The sequence below is a fragment of the Jaculus jaculus genome, chromosome 1 (genome assembly GCF_020740685.1).
Source record: "Jaculus jaculus isolate mJacJac1 chromosome 1, mJacJac1.mat.Y.cur, whole genome shotgun sequence".
NCBI lineage: Eukaryota > Metazoa > Chordata > Mammalia > Rodentia > Dipodidae > Jaculus > Jaculus jaculus.
Window position 1 is genome coordinate 97,437,360 of NC_059102.1, and position 26,499 is coordinate 97,463,858.

At 35.6% G+C, this 26,499-nt stretch overlaps 1 protein-coding gene and 1 pseudogene across 4 annotated transcripts in view; one reads left to right on the forward strand and one right to left on the reverse strand.

Annotated features, from left to right (window-relative positions):
- The window catches only part of Lingo2 (leucine rich repeat and Ig domain containing 2), a 1,280,444-nt gene that overhangs the window by 514,490 nt on the left and 739,455 nt on the right, over nt 1-26,499 (reverse strand). The window lies entirely within an intron of this gene.
- On the forward strand, nt 5,142-5,687 carry LOC123464017 (annotated as a pseudogene).

Here is a 26,499-nt window from a genome sequence, read left to right on the forward strand (position 1 = left end):
ATTAGTGGTCTCTAATGAGTTATACTTTGTGGGATAAATGATTACAGAGTCAAGGTAAAGCTTCAGTTTCATAGATCACCTGTTCCCAGAGCCAACAAGCTGCTCAGCACTGAGAAGAGTTTTCCAAGGCCACAGCATAGCAAATAACATGAGAAAGGAAACCTGGATGTAGTGCCAACACTTGCAAATTTTCTTAAGGGTTCCTTCTAATTTTCAGCACATAGGGAAACAAGTGTGAACTTGTGAAATGACACATGCTAGAGGGAAGAGTGGGGCAGGAGAGAGGAAGCAGAGAATAGTTCTATTTTAAGAGGAGGCTTTATCTATTACAATCATTTGATAGCCTTTCCTTTACATTACTATTTACTGAATCACTGTGATTTTCCAAATAAGCTTTTGTCTGAGTTCAAGCTATGAACCACGGTAAAAGCAAGGAAAACATAAGATTCACTCAAAAGAAATTTTAATTGACCAATGCATCCTAACAGAACAAAACTTGGAACGCAAAGTACATTTGAAATAAGGTGCATAGAACCTAGTCCTTGATTGGGAAGAATAAATTATGACATAATTGGAGACTTAGAGGGACAGATGGAGGAACCAAGGAAATAGAAAGGAGATACAATAGATAATTTAACTACCTTGATTAAATGTCAGAAGTGCTGGTGATTTGGTTAAGGGCAGTTTCTGCCTTTGTCAGCACATAACCTAGATTCATATACTATGGTCATTAAACTTACAAAGGCACCTTAGGTATTATTTGTCTCCCTTAAATTTCAGTTGCTTCCTATGTTAAAAAAAAAAAAAAAGTCAATGGGCTGGAGAGATGGCTCAGCAGTTAAGGCACTTGCCTACAAAGCCAAAGGACACAGGTTCAATTTACCAGGACCCACATAAGCTAGATGCACAAGGTGGTGCATGTATCTGGAGTTGATTTGCACTGGCTGAAGGCTCTAGCTTGCCTATTCTCCCCCCTTCCCTTTCTGCTCATTCTAATAAATAAATAAAAATATCAAAAAGTAATTTTAACAAATTCATCCATATGATATTTACCTCTACAAGTTTGCTTCACTGATATCACTTTGTATAGAACACAGTTCACTGAAGGACAAATAAATACTCAGAATATTTTGAGTTTATTCTTCTTATTATTATTATAAGTTGTGATGGCAACAGGTATAAGAAAAGATTTCAGAGGAGCCCTATTGTTACATATCAGAACTGAAGCCCAGGGGCATTTTCCAATTTTCTTAATGTATCCCACAAAAGGGATGGCTTTCTGGTCCCTAGTCCATGGCCTTCTAAGTGACAAAGAATAGCAGAATTTCTAGTACCTCCTCTGAATTATTCTATCAATATTGGAAATGAATTTAATATTTTTAATGTCATATCCTCTATATTACAGAATGACCTTAGGAACATTGAACAAGTTTCCAATTACTATCCCCTCCACCAAATCAGCTTGTTTCCTAGTAGACAGTTGTCAAAAATTATTTTAATGGAGGCATGGTTTTTAATGTGATCATTAACCTTGAACATATAAGTCATGCATGAAAATATTAAAACTTCCTCAGAAAGAAGGTAGGAAACATGTCATGTACACAGTTGCTAATGATAATTACATTTTTTGTGTTTTTACTGACACCTTTTTTGGGTTGAAATTCTCAATCAAATCATATCTTTACATTGTTCTGCTATCTCATCTTTCAGAAAGGAAAGGCAACATAATTTGCATGGCTTCCTTGGGTCTCCTTTATTCAATGAAATCAAAGTCCCCATCATTATTCATGATTGCATGCACATATTTACAATGTTCAATTATTTATACTGAGCTTTGCTGTCAACAGTGGTGTCTAACAGCCACTTTTATTCAATTCTATAGGCATCTTCAATGGTATTAAAAGCTTAACTATATTTCACAGCTCAGATTCTGATAAATAGTATCAAGACTGAAAAATTACTTCAAATTCTGCAATCTTTGAGAATTAATGTTAGTTTTTCTACAAAAGTTTGGCAAAACTCTGTAGTAAAGCCATGTAGTTCTGTACTTTTCTTCATTGGGAGACCCTTTACTGATTCAATTTCATTGCTTGTGGTTCTGCATGAAATTCTGTCATTTGCCCCTATATGAGTGAGCCTGGAGGGCACTGTGTTAAGTGAAGTCAGTCAAGAAGAGTCAAATACTTAGATGTGAAAAGTTTAATAAGTTGATCTACTAGAAAGAGAGAGAAATTAGTGCTTACTGGGATGTGAGTAAGGTAGTGGAGGGATTACACAGAGACAGTGGTTAAGGGGACCACAAGGTGCAGAAGGAGAAGAGGAATAACTTGATATTCTATTGCATAGCAAGAGACATATGACATGGTGAAGGATTGTATTTTTATTTTGTGTATATTTAAGAATAACAAAGAGAGAGTGTGTTTTAATGTACCCAACACAATGAAATGATAACTAAACAATCGAAATGCAAATAATCCTGATCTAAACATTACTGATTGTTTACCTGCATTGTACCTCACACATGTGAAAAACCATTATTGTAAAGAAACACAAAAGACTGGGTTAAACACTATCCTATGAAGCCCTTGCCTCTTGGCATGCATAATGGAAGTCACTACCTAACTGATCTTCTTGACAAATAAGAGAAGTTTCAGGAATCATTACCACAGGCCTTATTGTGAAATGCAGGTGCTTCCTGTTATCTGCACCATAAGGAATGTCCCTTGTTTGCCTCAGTTCTGTCTATGTGACTCATGCAATGAATACCTTGTGATTTCTTCTGTTTACCAGTAACTTTGTGTAACTTTGTAGTTTAATTGTGATTTAATTCCCATTCAGTTTTCGCAATGAACATCTTATGATTTTCTACAATAAAAGCTGACTCCTCCAGCAGCCCAGCACTTCACTTTGAGATCCTGACCTCCAGTGTGTAGCCCTGATGCATCAGCCCTTACCCAGCATTCTGTGAGTCAGTGGACTTACTTGTACAACACCGGACCCCAAAACAATTGTATCAAAAATTAGGCAGTACCTTAAAATTTCAGATTTTATACAAAACCTGACTTCTACCATAAAATTGACTTTGCAAAATGTGTGTGTGTGTGTGTGTGTGTGTGTGTGTGTGTGTGTTTCTGTGTGTACAAGATTTCTTATCATCATTGCAAAAGGAAACAATCCAGTGAACAGTAACATTGCTCTTAATCTAGAATCAGAATTCCTGTAGATAGCAACTAGCCCAATAACTTCATTACCCAAATGTTGAAAATCAGGTACTTTACTACTGAGAGAGAGGAGTGTGAGTTAGGAAAAGAAGGCAGAGTAGTGTGATGTAGGAGGGAGGGAGAGTGGGAAGGAGAAAAAATTAATACTTCATTCAGGCTTCATAAGTTTATTCACCATTTTAATTTATAATTTGAATATAAATAAACGAATAAGCACCCAGAGTCAGAAAGCTGTTTGTTTAGTTGTGTTACAAATTCCTTTTTTACTTTTTCAAGGAAAGGTCTCACCCTAACCCAGGCTGACGTGTAATTCACTTTGTAGACCCAGGCTGGACTTGAACTTGAGTGATTTTCATACCTCAACCTCCCTTCCAAGTGTTGGAACTAAATACATGAGCCACTATACCTGGAAGTTGCTTGTTTTGTGGGAGTTTTCTGCTAAAAATGTTACAAGATCCTTTCATGCTGTATAAAAATACTGAGACTCATTAGCAGAACTATTGAGGCACAGACCCAAGAACGCAGTGTTGTTCCCTCCAACCAGTTCAAAACCTACTTAGATGTTTTGCTCACCTGAGGAAAACAGATACAGAACAAAATAAAACAAAACAAAAGTGAGTGCCATAGCCATGAGTCCCATGAGATTCTCTCTGCCTTAGCTGTGACATTGATGAGAGTGAGTGTGCAGCATTCTGACTGAAAATGGTTCATTATTTCAAAGATACAGATCACAACATATAGTAAGGAAGGTCTGAGGTCTGTTCTCTATTAGAACTTGTATTTGAACGATTGGTAACAGTCAACACAATAGGAAAGAAATGCATGGGTATGCTTCACCTGCTTTTTACTGCAACATAAGCTTTGAAATTTCCTCAGACATTTTGAGATTCTGATTATTTTTCTCACATTTCTATAAAAACATGAAATCAATTATTGAACAATAAATTAAACATTTTTCACTGAATACTTTTGCAAATGAGAGAAAAGCACAGTTTTACAGTAGTGGTATGTTGATGAGAAAAGTTTAGTTCTCTTACAAATTGCTTCCTTCTCACTGTCAGCATGTATAATACCCCAAACAGGCTGAGATTCAAGAAGCTAAGAATTCACAGATGACCATCGCTGAAGAGTGCTAGTTATAAAGCTGAATTCTCAATGCAAGCGGCCCATCTTGGGGAATTGTCTTTTTTCCCATTTAAATATGACAGCACATCATTATAAATCAGGCATAAGAAAACTGATTCAAAAATAAATGTATGAATTTTATAACAAGCGTGTGGAAACATGCTAAGAGTAGTTATTGAAAGGCCAGACAACACCAGAGCAAGATGATATTTAATGAACTACATGCTTTCTGTTAAGAAGTTACTATAAAGTCTGTCTGGGATTCAGAGAGATAATTTTTTTTTTTTAGATAAATAGGTTTTTTTAATTGGCATTTTTTTTCTAACTTTTAATATGGGAAATTATACTTAATAAAATTTACCATCATAACCTTTCTTAAATATACAGACTAGTGGTACATTCATTTCTATAATCACCAGCACCCATCTAGAGCATCTTGTAGGACTGAAATGCCTTTATCATTAGACAATAATATCATTCCTTTTAGCTCACAGCTATTAACAACATCCATTTATTTTATCTGTGTGATTTTAGCTATGGTGGGTACATCCTAAGAGTGAAATTATATACTAGTTGCCTCTGTGTGACTGCCTCATGTCATTTAGTATAATGTGATTGAGGTTCATGCAAGTTATGGTATATACCAAAATTAGTAGAACTGAATGATAGTCTTTCATGTATGCCTATCTATTCATATATTAATGGACATTAAGAATACTTTTAGGGGAGTTATCATGAATTCTCCCTGGTACCCTTGCTGTTCCTCTTGTAAATAGCCTGAGGTGACCTATGAAAATGACTCCCTATTCTGTTGACCCAGAAATCCCCACAAAATCATGCAGATCAAGGGGTTCAAATCTATGTGTTTACTTTGAGAACACCTGAATTTGAGAAGCTGGCCAGGGCATCAAGAGTATGCATATATAAAAACTCAACAACCAGTGTGTGACATTGTAGAGGTTCATGGTGGAGTTGGTAGGTGTGCCCAAGCTAAACAATGGGGCTGAATACAGGTTTGGTAGCTCAAAAAATAGTGCTGGATTTCTGTTATACATGTTTTAAAATACAGAATAACTCTGAACTTAAGTGTTTAGATGTGTTTTTTTCTGGTCATTTAGCATACTCAGGAGAACAAAGCACTGGAGATGTTCCTCCACACTTAACAGAGCTCATAGTCAGATTAATACATACATGAGCTCTCCCTGCCACACTGAGATGATCCTCACTGAAGAGGAACAGATCATTCCTGAACCAAAAGAGGAAGTTGCATAGAAGAAAAAAGATACCCCCCCCCTCCAAAAAAAATACCTAAAGAAACAGAAACTTATAGCTTTGGAGTAAATTCACCATAAAATAAATGGTAATAAAAGTACAAAGGACTGTTGGTTGTGTTTATTAAAGAATTTAAAACTGAGTGTGTTGGCACATGTCTTTAATCACTCAGGAGGTAGAGGTAGGAGGATTGCAATGAGTTTGAGGCCAGCCTGAGACTACATAGTGAATTCCAAGTCAGCCTGGGCTAGAGTGAGACCCTACCTAAGGCATTGGGGGAGATACTTTAACATTTTATCCACTATATGTAATGACATTATGTTCATGAGGAAATTGATATCTCTTCAAGGTCCCACTTTCAATCCTCTTGGGTTTGTATCTAGAAGTGGCAATGCTAAATCAGAATGAAAACCTAATTTTTAAAAAGTAATGTTCGATTGTTTTAGTAACAAGTTCACCATGTTACATTGTACAAACAGCATAAAGGTCTGTTTTTCTAGATCCTTGACAACATTTTTCATTTTCTGTGAAAGGAGCCTTTTTAATTTTCATTCCTCCGGTAGTTAATCACACTAATCATCTATTCATGTGCTTATTAGCCATTTATACATCTTATTAAAAGATTCAAATCCTTTGTCCATCTGCAAACAGCGTTGTTCATCTATATGTCTTAGCCAGAACAAAAGGCAATAAAAGCAGTAAAACAGTGTTAAAATGGAAAAGAAGTAAAAATATATCTCTTCTCAGATGACAAGGTATTATATGTAAAAAAAAAAAAAAAAAATCCTCCATGGGGCTGTAGAGATGGCTTAGTGGTTGAGACGCATGCCTGCAAAGCCTAAGGACCCAGGTTCAATTCTCCAGATCCCAAGTAAGCCAGATGCACCAGGTGGCACATGCAGCTGCAGTTTGTTTGCTCTGGCTAGAGGCCCTGGCATGCCCATTCTCACACTGTCTTTCTATTTCTCTCTCTCTCTCTCTGTCTCAAATAAATAAATAAATATATAAATAAGTAGAATTTTTTTTTAATCCTCTACGTAGCTGTTTAAGTAACAAGGAATTAAGCAATGAGGCAGAGTATAGTATCCACAAAAACAAATAACATCAGTTATATTTTATTGACTAGCAATTATCAATGGAAAGTGAAATGAAGCATCCCAGCCTTTTAAAAATTTCATAAAAATATTTTTGCAAAAAAACATAAAATAGCAATGACAAATGAAATATGTATTTGATACTTAGAACCTTAAGCTAATGAATAACTTTGATAATTGTATTTTATTTTTGTTATTTCCTTAAAATAGACTAATTTGATTTGGATATGTTATAGTTTACATACAATTTAAGCTTTGATCTTCTGATTGAATAAGTGACTTGCCCATGTTTTAAAAGCTAGATCATCTAGGCTCCCTGTTCCTTTCTGCATAAAGTAGGTTTATATAATCTCATGTAAATGCAAGTGAAAATAGAATTCCATTAGGCATAAAACACTTTTTTCTCCTTAATTCCCCTTTAGTCACACTGTGGTAAGAAAGAAGCTTCTTTCTTTCCAGGCTTGCATTTCCTTCTTTAGGGAAAAATATAAATGGAAGGGAGTTTAATTATTGCTGGCTTCTGTTACAAGTGATCACAGCTGTATTCCAGCTATTTATTTCAGGGATGCTGGATGAAGGCTGGCATCTAGGACCTAGTATGAGAGAGGTGCTTATACAGGTAGGAGTTGGATCGCTTTGTACTTTATACATACTTCAAATACATACCAAGCTCATATTGGTGCTACAAATTGATAGCTGTTTATAAGATTCATTTGAAGTCATATTCTACCACGAATATTGATTATTATGACAATCAGAAGGACTGGTAGATTGAAAAGAGAGTTGAAAAATGCAAGAGGTATTCATAATTTTTAAATCAAGCAGTATTAACTTAATAATTTCTTTTGCAATATCTAATGTGTTTCTCAATCAGGTGCATCACAAAACTACTTCTAAAAGACATTTTTATTAGTGTTATAATAACTAAAGTAGCATCTTGTATTTATTACAAATATTTTTGACAAGTGAGAAAGGCAAATCCCATAACTTTCTACTATGTAGTTTCTTATTCTAAGCATCCAGCTCTCAAATAGAAGTACCAACACTTTCAAAATTAGACCTGTTACTATTTGCGGGGGCAAAGAATATTTTTTAAATGGCTTTATTTTTTCTAAGTTACATAAGACTATCTCATCTCTGTTAACTTGGGTATAAAAGTAAAGCAGCTGAAAACTCATAAAAATACTAGAAAATGAAGTATGTGTATGTTAAATGGATAGACAGATGATAGATAAATAGGCTGATAGAGAAATGATTTTACATTTATGTTCAAGCTGTTTTCTTATCATGCATCTGCTAGACTTTAAGTCCTACAACACAAAACACAACAAAGAGGCCATATTTGCTAATTCTTTTCCATATCTAATGAGGCTGTTTAGAAAAGTGAGACTAGTGAAAGTACACTTCTTTGCAATTATATATTTCATACATATATTTCCAACTGTGTGATAAAAGCCCTGTTGTATGTCTTGGTTCTAAAATGACATTATGAAAAGTACTTAATGTCATTACCAACATTTGTAAATATAAATAGCTCCTGGTAAGTATGGTAGAACATAAACAAAACAGTTAAGAAAGACATGCACCAACATCCCTCATAACAGCTAACTCACTAGCATGCATTTAGAATGTAAGTTATTGTCCATGTGTCCCACTCACAAGATAATGATGTGGATGAAAGATCCTCAAGCCCCTGTCTCAGCACATCTCAAACATGGAGTCTTGCTCTTCCTCCCCTCTCCAACACGGCTGCTTTCCCTTTTGACATACAGCTCCTTTGAAGTCAATACCGAATGTGCTGTACTTAAAACAAAATATGGTGTTGACACTTTCCAAAAGCTTCAATATTTTCCCAATTGGCAGTAAGCCCTCAATGCTATACTGTGGCAAGAAAGCATTGCTTAATCCCCAACCCATATGCCCTTTATTTTCTTAAGGTCTAGCTGAAGCTCATTTGGCTATGCTACAACAGGGTTTTCTAAGCTTTCCTCCAATCCAGGGTTACTGAATATGTAATCTTTTGTTTGCGTTGTTCATTTTTAAAGTACCACCTTAATTGCCACCCTAATTATAATCACAAATTTGGTGAAAGATAGCCATATCTCTTAAATTATACTATAGCAATGCATTATTTAATTCCAGATTATTTTATTTCCCTGTCTAGGCCTCTACAGAAAAGTGTTAGAACTAGAACATCCATGAGAGTTACAATCATGTCTGTTTCACAGTTTAGGACTATACAGTTACTTGCATATACAAAGTGCTAAAAATAACTATTACATGAATGTACAACAAAGCACCCTACATCTTTTGCTATAGTTATATGAACTATAGTTGTGGCCTCTATTACAATGAAATGAACCAACAATAATTTAAAATATTAGTTTTTTAAAATTTATTTGAGAGAGACAGAGAGGAACAGAAAAAGGCAGATAGAGAGAGGGAGAGAGAATGGGCATGCCAGGGCCTCCAGCCACAGCAAACGAACTCCAGACACATGCGCCCCCTTGTGCATCTGGCTAACGTGGGTCCTGGGAAGTCAAGCCTCGAACCAGGGTCCTTAGGCTTCACAGGCAAGCGCTTAACTGCTAAGCCATCTCTCCAGCCCTAAAATATTAGTTTTAGTTTACAAAACATACTCCCACTTCATGAAGCCAAAGGTTTGAATAAACATAGCTCCATATAGCTTCCATTTTACTTTTCAAAATATAAAATTTGTTTTTCAATAGTTTATCAAAATATTCAGCACATATAACATGAGTAGATATACCAGATACATAAACCATCTGGCATATATTCATCTACATATGCAAAGCTAACAAGTTATACTCTCCTTACAAACTAAACATTTTTGGTACATAAATAGACTCTGTCATTATCCACTTTAATTAAAGATTACAGTTTACTAAGCCTGGGCAATTGTTATCATAGTCAACAGCCCTCCTGAAAAAGAACAGTATTGCTATGGTTTCTCTACTTTGGGATTGCTTTTCAATTAAACACACACACACAACTGAGTTTACAGAATATTCTGTGTGTCTACCATTTGCTAAAGTGTATCACATATTTTAAATTAAATTTGCTTCATAAATTATCTTTGTTTTAGAGAAAGAGAAAGATAGGTAAATTCAAGATTACACAGTGTTCCAGATGAACTCCAATGAGTGGATGTCCTCTATCCTAGCACATTGATCATCAAATCTAATACAAGAGATCTTCAAAATGTATATCAAGGAAAAAAAAAACTGACATATTATATCTTCACTATAGTATCTTAGAAAAGGTCAGAACCTGTGTGGAAAGCAGTGAACAGTGGGATGGTTTCATCCTAAGAGCTACATAGCTCAAGAGAATGCTTTTATTAGACTATATTAAAGCTGTGTATATTAAAGGCAATAGGATATGGCATTTTTTGGTTTTAAATATCTAACACACATTTTTATTATACCTAATAAATAATAAATAATTAGTTGTATGACCCAATAAATCCATAGAAATACACATAATCATCTATGTTCATTCACCATCCTAAGTACAGAATTTACAGCAAAAATGGAGCACAAAAAGTGCATAGACTAAAACTCAAAGTCTGAGATAGTGAGAAAGAAATCACTGCTGATAGAAACTGTTCATTGCAATAGATTAAGAAGTCAAATAAAAATCTAATTAAGTTACACACCTAGGTTGGTATTGTATATATGTTAGTACAATGATTGAGGTGGGGAGGTAATTTGATGGAGAATGGAATTTCAAAGGGGAAATTGTGGGGTGGGGGAGGGAGGGTATTAACATGGGACATTTTTTATGATCATGGAAAATGTTAATAAAAATTGTGAAAAGATAAAAAAATAAAAAGAAAATACATATTTAAGATTCCTATGGAAGCAAAAGACATAAATGAAGAACTAAGAAAAAAATTTCCACATAATTACATGGTTGAAAAGAGACATCTCTACTTTCTTAATTTTTAGTCCCCAAATAGATTAGAGATAAGGAGGGAAACTCCCCCAAAATATAGAAGCACAATGATTCCCAAGAATTATAGATAAAATAATGAATTATCTGATATGATGTTCCCATGTATTAAGTTTTTAAATTTAATTATTATGGAATTATAAAATACAAAAGCCAATTTATATCCTTGTTTCACATTATCATGGTTATAGATTTCACAGAAGTACCACATGTAGTTGGTTTCATGTTCAACTGCAATACTTGTTATGGCTTTGTCAAGGTCAGTGGGCTGACTCTGCTGTCTTGTAGCTCTGCTTTATAGTGGACAGTAAATTAAATATAGTTTGGTTGGTCTCCTAAGGCACAGATCTAAAATTCATAAAAATACATAATGAGCAGATAAACATCCAAGGAAAATAGATTACAGATTTCTCCTGCATTTTATATTCCTATATCCAATATATTTTTTGTCCAAGAAAATTCAATGAAAAGGAATATGAGAAGACAAATTCAGGTGAATTTCATTATAAGCAATAAATAAAACAGAATAAGAAATGAATACTTCTTTGTAGTTCCACTTGAAAGAAATCATAATTAAGGAGTCAATAGTAGTAGACAAGTTCATTTTTCTCTAAACCTTCATCATTACAAGGGAAAAAGGCAAGAAGATTCTAGAGACCCATCATCATTATCATTGCTTAATACCTGACTGTGTAGTACAGGTAATAAATGACTCAGGTTTTCAAACTGAAATGTAGAACAGGGAATTTGCTATCAAGGGAAGAATATAGATGTAATAACTCAGAGAAAGAATGGATGTATTTGAAAGTGGTTGATTTTGGAAAAGTCCTCCAGCCAGGTTTCCAAAAACTTCTATTTGAGTTCATGGGAATGTCACCAAGTAATATAATATATATTCAGAAAATGGACACATCCATGTATAGTTGACACAAAACATGTTGGGAGAAATGAAGATTTCAAAGAAAGAGACCATGGCAGAGGTGCTTCAGAAATTCAGCTTCCCAGTCTGAATTCTCACAGGTTATGGATAAATGCTACAAGTTGGCCACTTAGTTGATTGGGCTTACTGGACAGACCACATATATATCCTCTGCAGACCTACCTCCTCTTTTACATTCAATTTTTATAAACATAGCAGTTCAGTGGCTAGCATGTTCAAAAAAGACAGTCATAACTACAATTTTTTATTATGTCTACTACATTTGTATTTAGCAAAAACATCCCCTATTATTATAAAAGGATACATTTCTATAACAGTGTTTAAAATATATTTTTGTAGAATGTATATATATATTATATCCCTAAATTTACTAAATATAAGACTTAGTATGGTACTGTAGGTTAAGACATAGAAAAGATAAAAAGAAAAAAGAATGAGTAGAAAGATGGCTTAGTGGTTAAGTTGCTTGCAAGTGAAGCCTAAGGAACCAGGTTCGATTCCTCAGTATCACATAAGCCAGGTGCACAAAGTAGTGCATGCATTTGGAATTTGTTTGCATAGGCTGTAAGCCCCAGCAAGCCCATTCTCTATCTATCCTAACTGCCTCTTTTTTTCTTTCTCAAATAAATAAATAGCTTTTAAAATTATTTATTATTTGAGAGGGAGAAAGAGGCAGAGAGAAAGACAGACAGAGAGAGAGAGAGAGATGGGGAGGATGGGTGTGCCAGGGTCTCCAGCCACTGCAAATAAACTCCAGATGCATGCATCCCCTCATGCATCTGGCTTACGTGGGACCTGGAGAATAGAACTGGGATCCTAAGGCTTTGCAGGCAAATGCCTTAACTGCTAAGCCATCCCTCCAGGCCAAATAAATAACTTTTAAAAGAATGGAAATAATTTTTTCCCTTGTCTATTTCTTGGTTAAATGATATTGAATATATTTTTGAATTAAGGGAAGTTTGACACATGATCTTTCCTTATACATTTCAAACATTAAATTTAATTGAAATTTTAGCTATATTAAAGATAGTGTAGTTAGGCATTTTGTTTACAATTTATACGTATATTTAATTGCTATGAAACAATTTTATTTTGTATATCACACTATGGTTAAAAGTTATAATGATTATAATCAAAGAAGGTCACACTACTATATTTTACTTACAGCTTGTTCAAGTAATTACTGACAGTAATTATATTTAAAATGTACCATTACACCTATCAGTTTTATAATATAAAAATATTACTTTACAAAAGACATTAATATTATTAGATAATTATGATTCCTTATGGTTAGAAAACTTGCCCTTAATTATGTGACAAGTGATTTATAAAGTTTCATGAAAGAAATGTGAAGTTGTTTGTTAATTTTCCATAATGTATTTTCATTGATATTTCAAACCATTTTTTTATTTTTTGTTTATTTTTATTTATTTATTTGATACTGACAGAGAGAGAAAGAGGCAGATAGGGAGAGAAAAGAGAGAATGGGTGCGCCAGAGCCTCCAGCCACTGCAAACGAACTCCAGACGTGTGCGCCCCCTTGTGCATCTGGCTAACGTGGGACCTGGGGAAATGAGCCTCCAACTGGGGTTCCTTAGGCTTCACAGGCAAGCGCTTAACTGCTAAGCCATCTCTCCAGCCCATTTCAAACCTTTTTTAAGGAAGGTTGGGCATGTGGCTCAGTGATAAATTCTTGGTTAACTTGTGTAGTTCCATGAGTTCAATCCCACTCTCAAAACAAGGAAGCTGACATGCAACAAACCAACCTCACTTTAAATAGGTTGACATTACATCCTGTGCAACTTGAATTATTTTTACTGGTGCATCCACGGCAGTGAATGTTATTTACTTGTGTGTTGGGTCCACTATAGTGAACATTGTGAGGAAAAAGATTCAGCTGCATACATCTCTAGATCCCTGTTCCTGCAGAAAGTATGTAGCAAAACATAGCTTCTGAATAGATTTTTTGAAGGAGCAAGTATATTATTCATCCTTTCAGATATACTGGATAATACTCTGGTTGCTAAGAAGGGGCTTGGAATATGACACCTGTAGTTCAAGCATTGAAAATTATGTCAAAATATGTTGAAATATAATTATAAGGATATAGCACAATAAATGTATTTAGCATAATAATTAATATTAGCTTGAGGTAGCTATTTTCATTATGTTAAAAATTATCAGGCAGGAGAGATTGCTTAGTACTTAAGGCATGTGCACTATGTGGTGCACATGCATCTGTAGTTCCTTTGCAGTGGCTAGAGACCCTGGTATGCCCATTCACACACTCTCTTTCTCCCTTTCTCTCTCTCTCTCTTTCTCATTCTCTCTCTCTCAATAAATAAAAATAAATAAATAAATGTGTTTTAGGGTTCAAACTCAGGATCCACATGCTTTCAAACAACTTTACTGACTGAGCTATCACCATGTCATTTGCATTTTTTCTGTTGTCGTTTTTTGTGTTACTACTTCAATTCAGGTTTGTTGCTAACATGGTTAGGCTAATCAAGGAAATGGATGAGGAAATTTACATTTTTTTAAAATATTTTTATTTATTTATTTATTTGAGAGGGACAGGCACAGAGAGAATGGGCACGCCAGGGCTTCCAGCCTCTGCAAACGAACTCCAGACGCGTGCGCCCCCTTGTGCATCTGGCTAACGTGGGACCTGGGGAACCAAGCCTCGAACCGGGGTCCTTAGGCTTCACAGGCAAGCGCTTAACCGCTAAGCCATCTCTCCAGCCCAAATTTACAATTTTTTGAAGATACATATAGTGTCATAACTATGTAGCACTGAAGTTTTGCTTAATTTAAACCCCTTTTCTTGGCATCTTGTGGTTTTTCGTGCACATGCATAGAAAACTAAAGGGCACATTGTCTGTATATTTTTTGAGTATAATGTTCACAAAACATTTCATTTTTCTAATCCCCTCTATATTGAGTACTTAGTAGTACTACAGTAGTGCCATTCATTATATTTAAGCAGTTCCAGGGGTATGTTTTGTTGAAATTATACTGTTGAAAATGAAAATTTTTGTTCTTTTTATTTTTAATTTTTATTTATTTATTAAAGAAAGAGACACACATTGAGAATTGGCATGCCAGGGCCTCTGGTCACTATGAATGAATTCCAGACACATGCAACACCTTGTGTATCTGGCTTACAAGGGTCCTGGGGAAACGGACCTGGGTCCCATGGCTTTACTGGTAAGCACCTTAAGTGCTAAGCCATCTCTCCAGCCTCAAAATGGCATATTTTCACATAGTACAGCGTACATCTATTAGACCATCCAGACTACACATAAAGTTTAAAAAGAACAAATCTCTTCTTTATACACTGATGTGCAAAAAGGGAAAGAAACAAAGTTGGAGGTGCATGAGGAACAGAAACTACCATTTATCAGATTTAGATTTTGAGAATAAGTCAAGTACAGCAAGGCACAAACGAAATTCAGCATTTTAATAAATTGCTTTCAGAAACTAATTAGCCACTCTTAAAATTTCTACACAAATGAAGCTAAATTTGCAATACTGTCAATAGTAGAGATACTAAATGAATAAATTACATTGGCTATTAATTTATATGTAAAAATAAATATACTCTATTTTAAAAATAAAAGATGAATAAAAACTGATTTTAAAAGCTAAAAAATGAGCTAATTTCTAATACAACAAATTGGCATACCATAAAAACTGTGAAGCAATTGTATGGTAAACAGTTTAATACAAGCTGTGTGTAGTGGCACATGCTTTTAATCTCAGCACATGGAAGGCAGAGGTAGGAGAACTGCTGTGAATTTGAGGTCAGCCCAGTACTGCACAGTAGGTTCCAGGTCAGCCTGGGATACAGTGAGACCATACTACAAGAAAAATATTAAAAAAAAAAAAAAAAACTTGAGGGGCTAGAGAGATTGCTTAGTGTTTAAGCACTTGCCTGTGAAGCCTAAGGACCCCGGTTCAAGGCTTGATTCCCCAGGATCCATGTTAGCCACATGCACAAGAGGGTGCATCCATCTGGAATTCATTTGCAGTGGTTGGAGGCCCTGGTGTGCCCATTCTCTCTCTTTCTCTCTCTTTGCCTCTTTCTTTCTGTTGCTCTTAAATAAATAAATAAAAATAAACAAAACAATTTAAAAAAATGGAATATTTTTTTAAAAATCTTGAATACAAAAGCAAAATGAAAATTGTTGTATTGATTCATTTGCCTATCTTGTATGAGACCTTGGGTTTAATTGTATAGTACAATATGTGTGTATATATATATGTGTGTGTGTGTGTGTGTGTGTGTGTGTGTGTGCGTGTGTGTGTATTGTACAATGTGTGTGCATGGCACATTATATATATATGTTCAAGTGTAGCATGTTAAAATTTCAGAGGATGTAGTCTCAACTAAAGCTGCCTGTAATTTATTTTCTCTCTCTCTCTGTGGGACCTCAGAATGGAAAAATCTCATTGCTCAAATTATATTGCAATATTAATAGAGTCAAAAAGTGAAATTAAAAGGAAGTGTTACCAAATATTTTGAAAGAATTTTTCCCATTATTAATAACTCATTGTTCAGAATTATCCATTGATAATGCCTGCTTAAATACAAGGTTAATTTGAGAAAGAAGGAAGTGATATTTTTTCTGGATAATTAGAAACTCTATTCATAGCTAACCTAGGAACATTCTTTTACATTTAATATTTTGTTTTCAGAAAGGAAAAGAATGACTAGAAGTAAACTCAAATTAATTAAAGCCAACTGATTTTTGAAAAAGTTATAGGAACATGCATTGGAGGAAGAATAATCTTTTCATGAAGGTACTGGAGAGTTTGGATACTTACATGTAAGAATGAAACAACCTTTGACCAGTTTCAAAAATCACATGAAATGTTAAATATTTACTTCAAGAAGTTAAAAGAAAATGAAACTACTAAGAGAAAATTGGGGGAAGTCTTTAAGTCTTTGGAAAGAGTAAGGGTATTTTTGGACAAGCATACAGAAATAAGTCAAATTAGAGGCATAGAATTGCATCAAACTAACAACACTTTAACAAAACAAGAACAATTAATCCACATGATTTAAAGTTATGTGAAGACCTGAATAGATATTTCTTCAAAGAAATATACCCCTGCAGGTGTGCTCAGTCTTTACTAATCAGTAAGAGAAATACAGCTCGTAAACTACATAAACTACAATAAGAAATCTGCTCATTTCTGCTTAGATGATATGATAGTTAACTTTCATTTTCAATTTGATTGGATTGAGAAGCACCTAAAAGACAGATAATTTGGTTTGCCTGTGAGGTCGTTTCTAGATCAGTTCAACTGAAGAGGAAAAACTCATGATAACTTTGAGCAGCACCATTCCATGGGCTGAGGTTCTAGACAATGAAGATGAGAGAGCAATCTGAGCACCAGTTATCCCTACTCTGCCTCCTGACTGTAAACTGACTGCTATCAGGTGCTTCAAGCTCCTGACACCTTGCTGCTCATGCCATGGTACACTGTGGAAAACCTGACCATTTTGACAAATTTATGGTAATTTCAGTGATACATTTTCTGAATTAAATTAACTGAGATGGGAAGAGCCACCAAAACCATAGGTAGCATCATGTCATGGGCTAGGGCCCTAGACTGAATAAAATGAGAAAGCTAGCTCAGCTTAAGCATTCATCACTCTGCATCCTGTCTGAAGAAGAAATGTGACTGTTTCTATTCCTGCCACCATGACTTCCTTGCAACCATGGACTGTACCTTTCAAACTGTATGTTGCTAAAATCCTTCTTCCTTTATGTTGCTTCTAATCTTGTATGTTGTCACAGCAATGGGAAAAGCAGGTTATACATGTGACTACTATAAAAATTGATTGAATATACTATCATAAAATAGGAAAACATCCTCAGGACTTTGAAAAGAACAAAATAGAACCAAAAGGAAACGAAAACAAGACAAAATAACAATCATTTGTTATAATATGAAAAAATGTAGATTTTTAAAACAATAAATAAAATATTAAATTATGCCTATATTATAAAAATATGTAATTTTCTCAAAAATATAAAAATATAATTCTTGTATGATAAGCGGCTAAAGGACTGAAAGCAAAGTATGGAATATTTAGGCCTTCATATTCATGAGTGTTATTCACAATAGGCCAGAGGATGAAACAAGCATAGGTCCATAGCTGGATGAATACACACACACACACACACACACACACACACACACACATACATGCATTTAAGAAACTTAAGTGGAAACTTAAGATATGTTATTCACATGGTTGAATCTTGAGGGCAGCCTGCTATATAAAGTTAGCTACTCAGAAAAGGAAATAAATAATTTCCATTTTTGTGAGATTTGAGTTTGCAAGATTGATGGTGGTGATGGATAAAGGAGAATATTGGTACTTAATGCTGCTGAAATATACACTTAAAAGTGTCTAAGGTATCACATTAATGTTATTTGTATTTCATCACATTTTTTAATTAGTTTTGTATTCAGCAAATACAGGCAGTTTGGTACCATTATTAGGCTCATCCATGACCTACCCCCTCTCCATTGGCCCCTCCTTGTTGTTGTATATGGGTCGTGCATTGTGGAGTTATCCCACAGTTATTGGTAAGATAAATGTCTCTGCATATCATGACCCAACATGTTTCATCACATTTTTAAAGAAATTTCCTGTCTTGAGTACATTTCGATATAGAGTATACCATTCAGTATTAAGATTTCATATCAAAGCTCACTTTATGCTTTCTAAATTATCCAGAAATAGCCTGGGGTAAATAATTAAATGTAAAAAAGAACATTTAAATAATTATGAGTCAGAATCAGAATAGTCAAGTTAGTCCTAAATAGCTATAATTTTTTAATGGAAATGTATCCATGAATCTGAATTCTCAGTGATTTTCTTTTGTGGTTTCTCAACTATTCTAAAGAAGCACATATGCATATTTGACAATTAAATCAGTTAAAGATGCTATCTGTCACAAATTAGCTAGTACTCTATTCAGAATAAAATGATGAAGATGACTAGTGGTGATTCTGAAGGAGGAAAGTCTTATAATAGCTCCAAATATTTATAAACTATCAGATTGAAGAAGACTGAATTAGGAAAGACTTAACTTACTTTCATTCTATGAGTTATACAAATAGGTATTTGTGTTAGAGGACAACTTTCATTTGACCAAAATATAAGTGTACTGCTTGATAGTGTTTTGTCTGGGGTTGAATAAACATAGTGTAGAATATCTCACTCATTTCTAGTTTTCATGATGAATTCAGAGAACTAAAATAGTAGAGCTTTAAAAATTTTCAAATTTGTTGTTTTAATTTAACCTTTCCATGTAGGGGTTAATTTTGATTCATTAGAAATAATAATTAGTGGCTCAATAACAGGTAAATCTTATCACAGATATATGTCAATAGTGCTACTTATGGTTGCATAGATTCTTATCACTGAATTCCATCAATGGCTTTCTCCATTTCCACATCATCTACCACATAGATTTATTAGGATGTAGAGTCACTTGGTAGAATTACCTTCATATAAGCCATGGTATGATACAAAAACAGGTACATTATTTTCTAGTTATGTTACTATTACCTAAGGAGGGGAATCTATTTCCCAAACATATCAACTGAGCTGACCTTAAAATTTATTTTTTTCTACAAGAAGTTGAAGGAAGTATAGTTATACTTATAGGTCTCAGGGGTTCTGCCAACTACTACATAGGAACTGTTCCCATTCTGAGAGTCTAGCCTGTTGGGAAAGAGGTCAAATGTAGAAGATGTATAACCAATAGCTGGACAATTGCAATACATGTACATGTGTTCATATGGTAGCTCTCAGCTTCCAGCCAGTACAATTTACTGTATGAGTATGATGAAGCTCACCACACCAGCAAATTCTACTGTGGTTAAAAAAAAAAAAAAAAAAAAAAAAAAACCAACCAGTAAACTTACAAATACATTAATGGTAGTTGATTTTGCTCCATGCACTTTTAGGCAACATTTTGTGAAGCAATGGGTTGGAAACAGCCCTGTAAAGTCCATGTCATTTAAGTACATCCATTTAAAGAATTGGTACTTATTTCATAATTTCATTAAGTATGAAGGTTCAATTTCTCTTTTAAATTCTTCATAAAAACTATGCTTACCATACTCATGTCAATGATTTTACATGTAAGGATTAGGATTGCACATGGGACAGCAGTGTGCAGTTTTAGTCAAGTCCTAGTATTAAACATTCCTTATTTGAACTGTTTCCACCATAAACTGATGTTTCCAATGAATAATATTAATATATTTTAATTACCACAGTTTCTCTTTTTACTACATTCATAATCTGCATCTTAAAAATAAAAAACTCATATAGAGAACACAATGCACAGTAAATATTTAATCATATATAAGATTATATATATATATTATATATAAACATGTGTGTCTATATAACATATTCCTCTATTGAATATGTGTGTGTGTGTGTGTGTGTGTGTGCGTGCTCTAAATTGTACATATTGTTATTGTATCTATTTTATTAAGGAGAATAAAAGTGAAAAGTTATGGAGCAAATGTCATTTGCCCTGACAGTTCCTGGAACTGAAGACTACACATTGAATACTGTACTCACTGTGGGTCTTTTTCTATTTTCTTGAGGAATATCCCATCATGAGATTACACTGATATGGGTTACATCAATGTTATAGCATTTGGGATGGTTATGGGAAGCTATTTCTTAAGTAGAAAAACAAAATGAAATCTATACTTAAAGATAAAGTCTAAGATATTATTTACTGTAGCATCTTTCCCAAGAAATAATATCAGATTACTCTTCCGGTTAAGATGGCGGCGTAGGTACCATGCCAAAGCAGCCTAGGGGGGAAAAAGACCAAAAAAACTCAGCAAAATACACGCTTTTACTAAAAAGTGAGGTGTATAGGAAATTGAGGCGGAAGCGGAGAAGTAGAAGAGTTATAGAGCATCCAGAGCCCGCACAGGCGGGAAAAGCGGCTCCAGCGGCTCAGGCAGCTCGGCCAAACGCCGCAGCCGCGGCGCAGCAGAAAACCGCCAGACCAGCTCGAGCCGCAGGAAAAGCCAGGTGCGGGATTTTCCCCTCACACTGCGCTCTCCGCAACTCGGGAAACGTGAGGGGAGAGCGGCAGCGAGCAGCGGAGGAGAAGACCGCGAGGTAGAACACGTGGAGCAGCGAGACAACCAGAGCAGCCGCGGCTCCCTCCCCTCCCCCACCGCCTGAGCCCAGCTCCAGCGAACACAGCAGCGGTCCGAGACCCGGCCACGCCAACTTGGGCTGACAGCGGGACCCAAGCAGGACCAGAGTTCGGCAGCAACTTCAGTGGCTCCAGCACCGGTACCAGAGGCCCCAGCAGCAGCGGACCCAGGAGCGGCAGTGGCGGCAGATCCCACAGCAGCGGCTTCGGGGGGAGCAGCGGCGGTGGTCACGGCAGCGGCAGCTTCAGCAGCGGTGGTGGCTCCGGTGGTAGCAGCTATGGGAGCAGCAGAGGCAGCAGCAGCGACTCGGTTTGCCCCGTAGGAAAAGCAAGTGCCCAGCTCCAGAAATCAGAACAGCAGCCCGACGACCCAGGCAGCAACTTCACTGAGACCAAAATCACCCAAGGTAACTGGGATTGCACCAGGGAAGGGTCTCACTTGGTCACAAGCTGACTTGGATCCCGCAACAGACCAGAAATCTAAACCTCTTTGTTGATAGAAGATCTGGTCATTATAATAACTACTCTTGCATACATACTCGGGGCGGTTTTTGATTGAATGTGTACAGTGTTTAGTTAAATTTTAGAATCTACCTGTATTTTATTCCACTCAGCCTGCTTGAATACTCCTATAGCAGGGAAACTCAACCCCTAAGAACATCTTTGTAGATACTCTGAGAGTCTTAAGAGCCACACCTAATACCTTAAGGTCCTACCCTGAAAATATATTACATCAAATCAATTGATACAGCTAAGAATACACAGCTAGCTAGAAAATCCAAGCATTAACTTAATCCAAGATGCAAAAATATATACATTATAACACAAGAAACACTAAAAAGCAAGATGATATAAATCCACCTAAAAGTATTAATGCATCAGAAATGTCCTCCAGAGAGAAAGAGTTAGAGGGAATGCCTGAGAAAGAGTTCAAAAGAATAATTATAAATATGTTCAAAGAGGTCAAAGAACACATGAAAACAATCAAAGAAGAAATCAAAGAGGAAATCAAAGAGGAAATCAAAGGAATCAAAGAAGAGGCAGGACACCAATTTAATGAAATAAAGAAGGCAATACAAGACATAAATAGGGAAATAGAAATAATAAAGAAAAACCAGTCAGAATTACTAGCAATGAAGAACACAGTTAATGAAATAAAAAACTCTGTAGAAAATCTCACCAGTAGGATGGATGAGGGAGAGGACAGAATATCTAAGCTAGAAGACCAGGTGGCAGACCTAATGCAGTCCAACAAAGAGAAGACAAACTTATAGAAAAGTATGAGTGGGAATTTCAAGATATTCGGGACACTATGAAAAGATCCAATATAAGAATTCAGGGCATAGTAGAAGGAGAAGAACTCCACTCCAGAGGCATAGTAGGCATCTTCAACAAAATCATAGAGGAAAATTTCCCCCAAATTGGGAAAGAGGTGCCAATACAGATACAGGAAGCCTTTAGAACCCCAGCCAGACAAAACCCAGAAAGAACCTCCCCTCGCCATATTATAATCAAACTTCCAAACACACAAACCAAAGAAAAATTATTGAAAGCAGTTAGAGAGAAAAATCAAGTTACCTACAAAAGCAAGCCCATCAGGATTACAGCAGATTATTCAACAGAAACTTTTAAAGCCAGAAGGGCTTGGAGTGATATATTCCAAGTTCTGAAAGATAACAACTGTCAACCAAGGTTACTTTATCCTGCAAAGTTATCCATTCAAATAGATGGAGAAATAAAGACATTCCATGAAAAAGCAGGTTAAAGGAGTATTTGAAGACAAAACCAGCTCTACAGAAAATACTTGATAGAATCCTCCATGCTGAACAAAAGGAAAAGCACACATATAAGGAACCTAGAAAAAACAAGCTATACTCAAATACCAGTTAACAGAAGAGAGCACAGGTAGAACCAGTAACACACACACACACACACACACAAAAATGGCAAACATAAATACACACCTTTCAATAATATCTCTTAATATCAACGGTCTCAATGCCCCAACGAAAAGACATAGATTTGCAGACTGGGTCAAAAAGCAGGATCCTGCAATTTGTTGTCTCCAAGAAACTCACCTTTCTACAAAGGATAGACATTATCTTAGGGTGAAAGGTTGGAAGACGGTGTTTCAAGCAAATGGGCCTAGGAAACAAGCAGGGGTTGCTATCCTAATATCAGACAGGGTAGACTTTAGTCCGACGTTAGTCAAGAAAGATAAGGAAGGTCACTTTATATTGATTAAGGGCACACTCCAACAGGAGGACATTACAATCCTAAACATATATGCACCTAACATGGGGGCTCCCAAATTCGTCAAACAAACACTATTAGAACTAAGATCACAGATAACACCAAACACAGTGGTGGTGGGTGACTTTAACACCCCACTCTCATCAATTGACAGGTCATCCAGGGAAAGAATAAACAGAGAGGCATCTGGACTAAATGAGGTCATAGAAAGAATGGACCTAACAGATATATACAGGACACTTCATCCAAAGGCTGCATAATATACATTCTTTTCAGCAGCACATGGAACATTCTCTAAAATAGACCATATATTGGGACATAAAGCAAATCTTAACAAATTCAGGAAAATTGAAATAATTCCTTGCATTCTATCTGACCTCAATGGAATTAAACTACAAATCAGTAGCAAGAAAGGCTACAGAGCATACACAAAATCATGGAAACTAAACAATACACTACTAAATGGTGAGTGGGTCAATGAAGAAATCAAAAAGGAAATCAAAAAATTTATAGAGTCAAATGATAATGAGAACACAACATACCAAAATCTCTGGGACACAATGAAGGCAGTTCTAAGAGGTAAATTTATAGCCTTAAGTGCCTATATTAAGAAATTAGAAAGGTCGCAAGTAAACGACCTAATGCTTCGCCTTAAAGCCCTGGAAAAAGAAGAACAAGGCAAACCAAAAATTAGTCGACGGGAAGAAATAATAAAGATTAGGGCAGAAATTAATGAAATAGAAACAAAAAGAACAATCCAAAGAATTAATGAAACAAAGAGTTGGTTCTTTGAAAGGATAAACAAGATTGATAAACCCTTAGCAAATCTGACCAAAAGAAAGAGAGAAGAGACACAAATTAATAAAATCAGAGATGAACAAGGCAACATCACAACAGATTCCAGAGAAATTCAAAAAATCATAGGGACATACTACAAAAGCATATACTCCACAAAGTATGAAAATCTGAAAGAAATGGATGATTTCCTTGATCTATATGACCTACCTAAATTAAATCAAAATGAGATTAATCACTTAAATAGACCTATAACAAACATGGAGATCCGAACATTTATCAATAATCTCCCAACTAAAAAAAGCCCAGGCCCGGATGGATTCACTGCTGAATTTTACCAGACTTTTAAGGAAGAGCTAACACCATTGCTTCTTAAGCTTTTCCAGGAAATAGAAAAAGAAGGAATTCTACCAAACTCCTTCTATGAGGCCAGCATCACCCTGATACCAAAACCAGGCAAAGATAGAACAAAAAAAGAAAATTACAGACCAATCTCCCTCATGAACATAGATGCAAAAATTCTCAACAAAATATTGGCAAACAGAATACAAGAGTATATCAAAAAGATCATTCACCCTGACCAAGTAGGCTTTATCCCAGAGATGCAGGGATGGTTCAACATACACAAATCTATAAATGTAATACATTACATAAACGGGTTGAAGGACAAAAATCACATGATCATCTCATTAGATGCAGAGAAAGCATTTGACAAAATCCAACATCCCTTCATGATAAAAGTACTACAGAGACTGGGAATAGAAGGAACATATCTCAATATAATAAAGGCTATTTATGACAAGCCTACAGCCAACATATTACTAAATGGGGAAAAACTGGAAGCTTTTCCATTAAAATCAGGAACAAGACAAGGGTGTCCACTGTCCCCACTTTTATTTAATATAGTTTTGGAAGTCTTAGCCATAGCAATAAGGCAAGAGACACACATAAAAGGGATACAAATTGGAAAGGAAGAAATCAAGTTATCATTATTTGCAGATGACATGATTCTATACATAAAGGACCCTAGAGACTCTACTAGCAAGCTGTTAGAGCTGATCAAAACCTACAGCAATATAGCAGGATACAAAATAAATACACAGAAATCAGTAGCCTTCATATATGCTAACAACAAACACACACAGGATGAAATCAGAGAATCACTCCCATTCAAAATTGCATCAAAAAAAAATAAAATACCTTGGAATAAACCTAACCAAGGAAGTAAAGAATCTATACAATGAGAACTTTAAAACACTCAAGCGAGAAATTGCAGAAGACACTAGAAAGTGGAGAAACATCCCTTGTTCCTGGATTGGAAGAATCAATATTGTGAAAATGGCAATCTTACCTAAAGCAATCTACACATTTAATGCAATCCCTATCAAAATTCCAAAGGCTTTCTTCATGGAAATAGAAAAAACAATCAAAAATTCATTTGGAATCACAAAAAACCTCGAATATCTAAAATAATACTGAGCAACAAAAAAGAGGCTGGTGGTATCACCATACCTGATTTTAACCTATACTACAGAGCCATAGTAACAAAAACAGCATGGTACTGGCACAAAAACAGACATGTAGATCAGTGGAACAGAATAGAGGACCCAGATGTAAGCCCAAGTAGCTATAGCCACCTGATATTCGATAAAAATGCCAAAAATACTCATTGGAGAAGAGACAGCCTCTTCAGCAAATGGTGTTTTGAAAACTGGATAAATATCTGCAGAAGGATGAAAATCGATTCTTCTCTCTCGCCATGCACAAGAATTAAGTCCAAATGGATTAAAGACCTTAACATCAGACCGGAAACTTTGAAACTGCTAGAGGAAAAAGTAGGGGAAACCCTTCAACATAGTGGTCTTGGCAAAGACTTTCTGAATACAACCCCAATTGCTCAGGCAATAAAACCACAGATTAACCACTGGGACCTAATGAAATTACAAAGATTTTGCACCGCAAAGGACACAGTGAAAAAAGCAAAGAGGCAACCTACAGAATGGGAAAAAATCTTCGCCAGCTATATATCTGATAGAGGATTAATATCTAGGATATACAAAGAACTCAAAAAGTTAAATAATAAGGAATCAAACAAGCCAATCAAAAAATGGGCTATGGAGCTAAATAGAGAGTTCTCAAAGGAAGAAATACGAATGGCATATAAGCATCTAAAAAAATGTTCTACGTCACTAGTCATCAGGGAAATGCAGATTAAAACTTTGAGATTCCATCTCACTCCTGTCAGATTGGCCACCATCATGAAAACAAATGATCATAAATGTTGGCGGGGATGTGGAAAAAAAGGAACCCTTCTTCACTGCTGGTGGGAATGCAATCTGGTCCAGCCATTGTGGAAAACAGTGTGGAGGTTCCTAAAGCAGCTAGAGATTGATTTACCATATGACCCAGCTATAGCGCTCCTAGGCATATATCCAAAGGACTCATCTCATTTCCTTAGAAGTACATGCTCAACCATGTTTATTGCTGCTCAATTTATAATAGCTGGGAAATGGAACCAGCCTAGATGTCCCTCAACAGATGAGTGGATAATGAAGATGTGGTACATTTATACAATGGAGTTCTACTCAGTGGTAAAGAAA